This window comes from Streptopelia decaocto (genome assembly GCF_964273445.1).
Source record: "Streptopelia decaocto genome assembly, chromosome: 4".
Classification (NCBI taxonomy): Eukaryota; Metazoa; Chordata; class Aves; order Columbiformes; family Columbidae; genus Streptopelia; species Streptopelia decaocto.
This window is the reverse complement of record NC_138658.1, coordinates 15,184,086-15,194,678: the sequence shown is the minus strand read 5'-3', so window position 1 is coordinate 15,194,678 and position 10,593 is coordinate 15,184,086.

The following is a 10,593-nucleotide window of genomic DNA, read 5'->3' as shown; positions in this document are numbered from 1 at the left end:
AGGTTTTAATAGCCAAAAGGAGGAAAAAAAAAAATCATAAAGTGGAATACGGTAAAAAGAGCAAACATTGTCAATTGGCAAGCCTCTCTGTAACTGATAAACTTGGAAAAACATAAAGCAAAGATAGAGAAATGGATTTCGCCATGATGGTTCTCATCTGTTTTCTCATCATTAAAAAAATTACTTGCATTTAACCTTGAAGATATTATATTTTATATAGAAACCTACTAAATTAAATAATTGGCAAGGTGTGAATTCATTATTAAGAAAAAGAAATATTTTACCCATTCCTGGATCTTATGTTATACTGGTCTTGAAGTTACTTTCAAAAATACATCAAATAACTCATTTTACACTTAAAACAGATTACCATGAATAAGCAAGCACTTCTTGATTTAAGAGTCTTTTGTTTAGTGCTGTTACACATTAAAGTAATTCAGAAAAATATTTCTAAATCCTAGCATTAAAAAAAAAATCCTCAAGTCTTATTAGGCATCTAAATAGACTAACCAAATCTACCAAGGAAAATAAACCTAATTTTCTTATTCTAGAATTTTATTTTTATTATTAAAAAGTACATGTGTGGGGAGAATGGTTAACATACAAATATGAAATAACGTACTTTTGTTTCTCTACCATTAACACTAGAATACTAGAGTATCTTTTCAACCCGTATACTTGTCAGCATTATTCAAAACTCACCATTGCAATATTTCAGTGTCTGGATGAAAACTTACAACCGTCAACTTTCTACTTGCTGGCCAAGGGGGCAGAACAGCAAATCTCCAGGAACTACTCTTACCACTGTGGCTACCAAGAGAAGAAAGGACAGGGGCTCTGTTTCCTCCTGTGAATTTACAGTGAGGCACAATTTAAGCCCAATTCACATGCAAGATTTATAGAGAAATGCTGTACTTACAGAAATAACTATGAAGAGTCAGTGGCATTTTGCCCAATTAGGTGTATCCAATTTATTTCTAATCCAATTATTGTCTCTGATTAATGGAGGATTTTGTCAGCATCTTGAGAAATTTACCATCTCTTGTCCTAAACAGAATTCTTCACATGGATCTCAATAGTTTCTAAACACTGAACACACCTAGAACTCTATGACTTCCTTACTCATTGCTTTTTTCCACATAAATAACTACCATATTTTCCACATACGTAGTTGAAAATTACAGAAGAGGGGAGCATTGCTTGCAGAAAACCATCTCCATTAGGATGCCTTTAATTCAGTAAAAGTTCAAGAACGCAGTCTGGTTTTATTGTGTAAATTCAAGGCAAATTCAGTCCCTAGTTAAAGAGGATAGGAAGATATGAAAAAAATATGAATCATGTCTTTCCAAAAATCTGATCAGTCTCAAGTTATTTTCCCTGAAAATTCTCTGATCTTGTTAGGAACACAAATAAGAAGCCTTTCAGCTCTTCAGAAAATAAAAATAACACCAACAGAGGAAACATGAGTTAGTTTCAGAAGGCATTTTGTTATCCTTGCAGGATACTACTTACTGAAAAGTAGACTCCTCCCGAGAACATTCCTCTGTATTCAAACAAAATCACCTCAAAACAGAATTTCAATTACAGTGTTAAACCAAGCTGAACATCTAGCCTCTTCTTCAGTCGGCAACTTGGCTGAGCTATCCTAATTTTCTATCAATAACAAAAACCAAAGGCATACACAGCCGCATAAAAGATAATGGTCTTTTATCCTCATGCAAATGATTGCAATAGTTACCAGTTCAAATTAAAACTGTATCCAAATTTAAATTATGCACAGACAGACAAAGCATAAATAAAAACCCCATCAGCTAACTTTTTTTCTCCATCGCAAGTTAATTATTAGATAGGGAAAGAAATTTAAGGACCAGATGTTTGGACTCATATTATTAATTGCTCATCATACTGTATATAACTGATAAAGAACTCTATACGCAAATTCTCAAGTCAAGTGAAGCTTCAGTAATCAACCTCACAATCAGTGTAATGTCTGTTACAGAAACGAAGGCATAACTTTCCTTACTCAAAACTGATGCAAATGATTGTTTACATAAATTCCTACTGAAAAAACTAGTAAATGTGGTTTAACCCTGAAGGTTTTGCTCTGGCCCTCTCTTTTGGCAGCTATATGAACTTTTGTCTGATTTTCCAAAAGTGAAGCTTATGTGGTTGCACTGCTTGTGTATCTGTCTGACTTTACTTTTGAGTCTATGGAGCAACATCATCTAAATGGGGGAGGAGGGAGATGCATTAGCAAATTTTTACAATTATCATGGTGAAAAACACAGTGAATCGGTACAGGGTTCAAGTTACTGACCCTAAGAAGTAAATAGGGGTACAACTTCCAGTCATTTGCATTTCATTTAATAAGCAGCTGCTAGTCAGCCAGCTGATGCACGTATTCAGCATATCAACCAGACTACCCATCAGCCCCCATAGCATGTGCACAGCTCCAGGAGTAAACCATCTTCTGCTTTGGATAGGCATCGCAGAAGAGAAAGGCACATGGATCCCAGAAAACAAAACTATTGAAACCATGCTCTGCAAAACACAAGCAATATGTTCTAATTAGGTGACAAAGGATTCTTGGTTCATGATAAAGACTGGTGTATTATAACTTGCCTGTTTGAAAAACAAATGAACAAACAAACAAAAAGTAATTTAAAAAAAAAAAAATTCCACAAAACCACAGCTCTGTATTTATCAAGGGCTCTGATCCTGCCAGAAAGCAAGCATCCGCAATTCCTAGAATATTAGATTGGACTTCTTACTAATCACAAGCTCGCAGATGCTCCTCAGCAAATCTCAGAATTAAACTGAAATTTGATTCACACTACCGATGCTTATATACTTTAAAACCAATCAATATGCAAATCATTATAGCAAGGCAATTCCAGTAGCATTTTCTGGGAACAACATAGTTGATTTAATAAAGCTGGAATGGACATTTGAAATTACAACATCATCTACCAAAGATATTCCCCTCCCAAATGCCAACTTTGGTATGAGTTTTCTGATTTGAGATTTCAAACTTGCACTCGAGACTACTTGATTCCAAGCAGGCATTCGATGATGTATGGTACTACTCATTGCAACTTATGGCCTGATATATCTAGTCACAAATCAGCTTCCACAGTGGGAAACAGATGGCATCAGGTGATTTCTTACAAATACAGCTCTTCCAGTGTGAGATGTCTCCTAACACCCAGCCTTTCAGACCCACTTCAGATTCTGCCACCTTTCAACCATTAGATAGAAAAATAACCTTCAATACAGCACTATTAGATCTTAAATGTGAAAAACTTCAGACTATCTTCTCTTTTAAAAAAACTCCTAAGATATCACATCCCAGCTCGTAGACCTTACTGAACACTGACAATAGGCATGCAAGCAAAGAAACAGTTAATCTTTTCACCAAAAATATCTCAACATGTCCTGTTTCCATTTGTGAGAAACAGATGACTGATCCTCAGCTCATTCAGAGTCTGACAGCAATTACAAGCTCCTTAACCATCACTCTTCTAACACCACCTAAAATTCTTAAGTGATTCCTAATGCAGATAGAAGGGCTCAGGGAACATGGAACACAAATCCACTGGAAACAAGGCTTCACAAAACAGCTTGTAATTAGTATGTTCTAATTAGATGCTGAACAACACGCAACCATCCACAATTAATTCTATGCGTGATATGGTTTAGGAAACATCACAACTAAGTTAGGAAAGATCACAAGTCCCAGAAAATGTGAAAGCAATGCTAGGTGGCTGCCTTTATGTGGCCTACTGAAAAAACACAAACCAAAACAAAAAAAAACCATCTTGTATGATGCTTGGGATTTATTTTAAACAATCCAGTTCTTATGACCGTCATTAGTTACATTACAGCTGCTGACAAAACCAGACAATTAGTGGGAGTTCTAATAAACTAGCCATTAATTTGTACCTATGAATGCCTGATTTTAAAGGCAATATATTTAATAGTTTAAAAGAATCATTACATCTGTCAATTAGCACCATCTTTTTTTAATTAAGTCATCTTTCAACAAGCAAAGAAAAAAATACAGGAGATGTTTCATGAAGATCAGACGATTCTTCTGCCTAAAAATCAAATTTTTAAGGGCTGCAATGGCTAAAACAACATTTTGAGCTGCAAACATTGATACATGAGCTAAACAGAGAAGGGAGAGATGTTGCACATATCTTTGGGCAAAGTTCTACTTTAAGGAGGCTATTCTGGTCCTGCTAATCAGGAAAGAAAAAATGGATCTCAGTAGGGGGAAAAACAAACAAACAAACAAACACACACACAAAAAAACCTCCACCACCACAAAAAACCCCAAACATACATTGTTGAAAACTATAGAGTGTTTTCAGAATACATTTAAGAATCATGGAGGGGGAAGGTGTTAATAACCAAAGAGCAGAATTCAGCATCTCACATAACAGTGAACACAAAATTGGGCAAATACAGTCAACACTTGTGATGTAATCTGTGTGATTGTCCCCATTTTAACAGATAAATTACACACCTTATAAGCAATGTTATTATGATTTTAAGCACTTCAGGCATTGTAGACTCGGGAGAATGAAAATAAAGTCTTGGCACTGTGATACTAACACATGCAGAATGTGATTACTTTCTCCTATGTAATTTCCTAAACCTGCTAATTGATCTGGAGAGCCTCACCCAAGTTTCAAATCCACAGATAAATTGACTGCTTTCCTTCTCAGTTAACTACTTTATTAAAACTAACTGAACAGGTGCAGAAATAAAAAACAAAAAAAACCACTTCTCATTAGCTCATCTATGCTGTTCCAATCCTGAATGCTAAGTCTCAATAAGTCTTGACACCACAGAGATGCAACATGTGAAAATGGACTCATATCTGAAGGAACTTCCAGGATAAAACAAGAAAAAATGCCACACCTTCCTTTGAAGGAAGCAAGTGCCTTATGTTTACCAATACCTCAAATAGTAGAAGCTCTCTCTTTTGCCTTGACCTGATGTCATGTCCCTGTTCCTTCCTTTATGTCAATACTAATTCAACTGAGGTTTATTTTGTTTTAGGTTTTTTTGAAGGTGTTTTGATGTTGGGTTTTTTTCCCCTCTCAGAGAGGACCTGTGGTCAGTTGTGAGGGTTGGGTGAGGAAAGGGCTTGTTTGCTTCTTTATAGCCAGAGTGTTGTCTATACTGACTCACCTCATGCCTGGAAAAATTCTTCAGTGAACACAAAAGGGATATCAAGCCAAAAGCACTGGCTGGACAAAGCCGTCCCCTTCTAAGCAGCAGCATGTGCTCAACTTTCAAAACCATCTTTCATAGCAGAGACTTTACTAATGACCATGTCATCAACAGTATCTGAATAGATATAATATAGTCATCATTTCCTACCCAAAGAACAATACTACTACATGACTTGACAGAGTTTGAAGTATGAGGTCCCTTAAAGGAAGATTTGACTCTCTTCCTCTCTATGAAGTTTATTTCCACAATTTAAAACTTTAAATAAGATAGCCAGATCTATTTAACATTACAAGGAAAACATGACAACACTAGTTTGAACAGTGATTTCTGATACACAGACTGGAGTCACTTTATCTATTACCTTCAATGCAAAAGAGCCCATAGCAGTGATTGAAGAGATCCATCAAAGAATAATAAAGGATGAAAAACCACTGTGGCATAAGCCATTCAAAAGTTGGTTTTGTTCATTTATTTGTCAGTGTTGCGGGGGGAGGGGGTTCTTTATTTTGTTTTTCCTGGCTCTATTTCCATTTCCTCTTTTGCTTGACTCTCCTGGACTTTTTACCAGGTCAGGTGTACTCTTCCCTAGCTTCCCTTAGTTCTTCAAGCGTGTATGCCCAGCCATTCCCTTTTATTTCCTAGTCCAGCTACACAAAAATGTTTTGTATCCTTTTCCCAGAATTAGTCTTCCTTCATAGCTCCATGTCCCACTCTGCATTTCCCAGCCTCTCTTCACGGTTCACACTCGTCCCACAACAGCTAAGACTGAGCTTCCCAATTTCCTGAATTCCAGCAGCTGCTTCTTCCATTTCTCATTACCTTGGCTCAGCATGAGATTTTTGGGAACATCAGCAACAAGAGCTGCTTTGCCCCTCAGTTGTAACACACAGCTCTGGTATAACTTGTAAGCAATGAGAAACAGCTGCAGGGAGTAACAAAACAATTCCTTCCCTTGAGTCCCAGCAACTGCAGAGCCAGCACCCAATGTCCTGGATTGGACTCTGAAGCCAACCGGAGCTGGATTCAGTCTGTCACTAGGCCTCAGTTCACAGGGACAACTAGCAAGGTCCTCTCCTAATGTCAGCCATAAGGAAAAGGGATGAGATCCTCATGATCTCCCCCAAATTTTATATGAAGTATTCACGTGAATGGGATTTTATACTCCATTGGTCAGTTTCTTCATCACCTGTTTCTCATTGTCCCTCTCCCGAGAGGTGCATCCATGCTTAGCAGTAACTTTGCATTCCATTGCTATGTTTACCAAAACTTGTATCTGATTTTCCAGGAAAATGCAGCTAATATGAAAGCTTTAGCTGAGAGGCAAATTCACTAAAAGAAGCTTGTTTTTAACAAAACCAGGACAGGTTTCCAGATATAAGAATAGCTGCAGCATTTCAGATTGGGAATCCACCTCACACAGCAGCCTTTATCTGTAAGAAGATGCCTAAGGGAGAGCAAGAACGGGAAGTACAGAAAGCATATGCTCATCCTACTACACTCCCAACCTCCAGTTATTTTCAGCCGAGGGAATTTCTTAAACCTGATTTTATACATGTAAAAAACGCACTTTTATCTTTCTTCCAGGTATCTTTTCCAGTCTCCCACTGAGTCCACAGAAACTTCTCAAACACACAGTGGCAACACAATGTTATAAAAAGTACCACCCATTCTCTGCTCTGAGAACGGCACTCACCAGCTTCATGTGATGGTCCATCCTTCTACTAGAATAAATCAACTTCTCTTCAGTTTCATGCATTCAAACACTATACAGTAATTTGTAGCCCTCTACCACATGCTCATACTACCTCTTTTCCAGGCTGGGGACAGACCTAGCCTAACCACTCATTGAAAAAAAAAAAACCAACAAAAAACAAAAAACAAAACCAAAAAACAAACGCTGTCACGTAGCCTGTCACTGAGAGGCAGAAAGACAACTCAGCATCAAACAAGTTAAAGCCTGGCAATTCTACCTGCCAGTGGTGTATTCCCACTTCCAGCAGAATCTTCAGAGAATTCACCTGTAAAGCTGCAAAAAAGCTCTTCTGAAGATGTGCAGAATAGTTTCTGAAAAGCTGTTTCATAGAGATTACAAAAGACTCCTCTTGACAATAATATGGACCTCTCAAGATTTAATTCTGTAAGACATAAGAATTTAACAAGGCACAAGAACACATTTTTGTTTTCTGACATCATGAACTACCTACCTCTGAAACAGCAAAGTATTTTGTTGAAATTAAAAAAAAGATTTGAAGTAGATACCAGCCATAAGAGGTTACAGACCACCCTGTTAACATTTTGGAAAGTAATATGCAACTTTAAGACAAAACCTAATTATTTAAAGTGCCAGGCACAATTAAATATAAATACCATGACTTGTATAAGCTATAAAGCACCATGAAAAGCACCAGTTTCCAAAATGTTCAATTTGCTGATGGAAGCAAACTCAGCAGTAAGAAGCAAGTAAACCACTTAGATTGCCTACAATTAAAGAGATGAATAATTTTATGACAGGACAGCTACTACTGACACCACGATATAAACTTCATTGCCTGCAGTGACTGAGTTCAAGGGAACGAACTCATGAAATGAAAGACAAGATTAAACCGGCAAAAAAGGGTTCTAGAGAGGGAAGTTCTGCAATTTAAAAAAGTGATATCCAAAAATTCCTTTGTTTTATTCTTAAGAATCTGTTGCATGTTCCAAGAAAGCCACTTAAATGGCTAGGTAGCTTTTAAAACAGCATGGAAGGCACAGTAATTTAGATTTTTCAGGGCTATTTTAACACAATTTAGTTCTATTTTACAAATGTATCCTTGCACATTTGGTATTTGTAAATAAACTACTGTCAATGTTTACTGCAAGGTGACAATAAACCCTGGCAGATGGACAAAACCAGGACAACTACGTAACTGGCAGAGGGTATTTACACACATACTCACTGGTACTCTATAGCATTATTTCTGAAAATAAATCACAATTATATTTTGGTACGTTCATAGCTAATACAGATACAAACAGTGTCTCTTGAACCATCACTTAAACCCCTCCCACAGACACTGCAGCTAAGGCTTTTCCTTGTTTTAAACCATAGTAAACAAAACAAGCAATGCCAAGCAGTAGGATCACATAGGACTAGCTTCTGGAACTTAATTCTCCTGATAACACTGATATTGATTTCAACAGATGAACAAGTAAACAGAAAAAGGCATAACTGTCATATACTTTAACTGTTGCATTGATCTCACTAGGACTATTTGTATGAGCATGTGTATAGCAACTTATACAATCAGTGTAAATAAGGGTTCCATAATCAGGCTTGAAGCACTGTTCAGAGACACTGCAGTAAACTAAAGCACTCACTGAAAGCAAAAGGAAGGAATCATCACTAGAAATGCAGATTAACTATCAAACTTCAGTAGCATTATCATAAATGCACCATAATTAAATGAAGTCCATTTTAGAATTGGTTTTGGCGGCGTGAAAGACTACTTTTAAATTTTACATGCAGCAAATTACGCACTGTGCTATTCATATTTTGAAAGCATTTTACATGGTCAGAATTTCAAATACAAGGAACATTCTGTGCTGTGCCTTTCAGAGGCACAAAACACCTCAGCATGGGAAAAAGGAACAGCAAGCAACAGTTATTTAACATCACATTCATCAGGCCTGTATCATCATAGTGCTGCTGGGCAGTACAAATATTAACTGACTCACATTTCTAATGAGTTAACTAGAACAGATGATACAGCAGCGATGGCAGCCATGGCAAACAAAACATTATAATCCATCATGAAGTTACAGTTTATTAGATAGCATCTGACCTGGCATATTAAAGAAAAGTATTTAAAAGTATACAAACACATGAGGAAAATTTTATTCCCATTCAGAGCTTTTGCATTAAAAAAAAAAACCAAACTCTGCAGGGTCAGTACATGCAGCATTAGATTTTATCACCTTTCACACCTGACAGGCTAAGTTGCTCCATCTCTGTATTTAAGACACTTCTACCAGTGGACACTTAAGTTTTCCTTAAAGAAAACTTTCTTTTTGCATTTTTGTATTGAAGAACAGCAATTCTCTATTCCTCTCAGGCTACCGTTTTTCACTCCAAAGTGTTCGCACCACTCAAGCCTCGCTCTTGAAGGACACAAATTCTGCTATATTTAAAAAGAAAATATTATTTCAGAATTAAATACAGTCTTTTTTGAAAGTTTGCAAGAGACTATCCAAGGCATTTATAAAAAAACCCAATAGAATATTCAAGTCATTTGTGTATCACAACACTATCTTTTCTATTACAGACTCACACATCATGGAATTTATCTTCCTGTTTTGCTTCAGAATTATTCATCAATATGCTACTGTACGAAATTAGACATAAGAGCTCTAGCTACACAACACAGAATACTGTTTCTTTTGATAAAGATGTCCCAAGAAATAAAAATAAGCTATCAACTGCTTGAATGAAACTTTTTTTTTTTTTTTTCTGAAATCAATGATACAGTTGAGGATAACTAGGCTGTTAGCACCAAGGCATAGTTTTGATAACGTTCTTCTTCCACCTAGTGGCAAGACACATAAAAAACAAGGTGGTCTTCAGGAGTGCAGTCATAAGATATTTTCAACCAACTCTACAAAGATTCACTGTTGTTATAAGGAGGGCTGCATCCTGTAGAATTCTAGTTTTAATGTTGAAGTTCACAAGTAATAAACATACTATCACAAGGAGCTTAGAAATGCACTTACATGACAAAACTGTTGAAACAAGCCAAAGTTCTCTTTACAGGTATATTATTCATTTTTGAAGCTCAGTATTTTTGTCTTCCAGGCTATTCAGTCTGATCATCTTTTAAGTAAGTGGTTGGAAATACCCAAATCTGCATTCTGCCTCAACTGCTCAAGTATTTACTGAAAAGACTGGCAGGGGGGATGGGGAAAGAATCACAGTAAAACTGCTCAGTGTTTCATTAAACTCAGTAAATCAAATACCACAATAGTATAAGCTATTTAAGACAGAGAATTCTATTGTGCTATAGGAAGGAAAGTTGTAGGAGTATCTAAGAACTAATTAAAAGTTTATGACAAATTATCTGGCCACAATAGAAAAACAAGCCTATTAGTATTGAGTTCTATGTAAGCAACAGAATAGGGGCTGAGATGATCTCTCCTTTTCCTCAGCTTGGGGTACCATAGTGAAGAACTGCCTCCAGCTGTTCACATCCACACATTTGGCAAGAATCCAGTGTCTTTTTAGGCTGTCTGTTCCCCTGTCTGGTTCAGGTGCAATTGGCTAATTAATTTTAAAATTGTTGTCATGGTGAAGGAAAAGGTGATGACAACATTGCC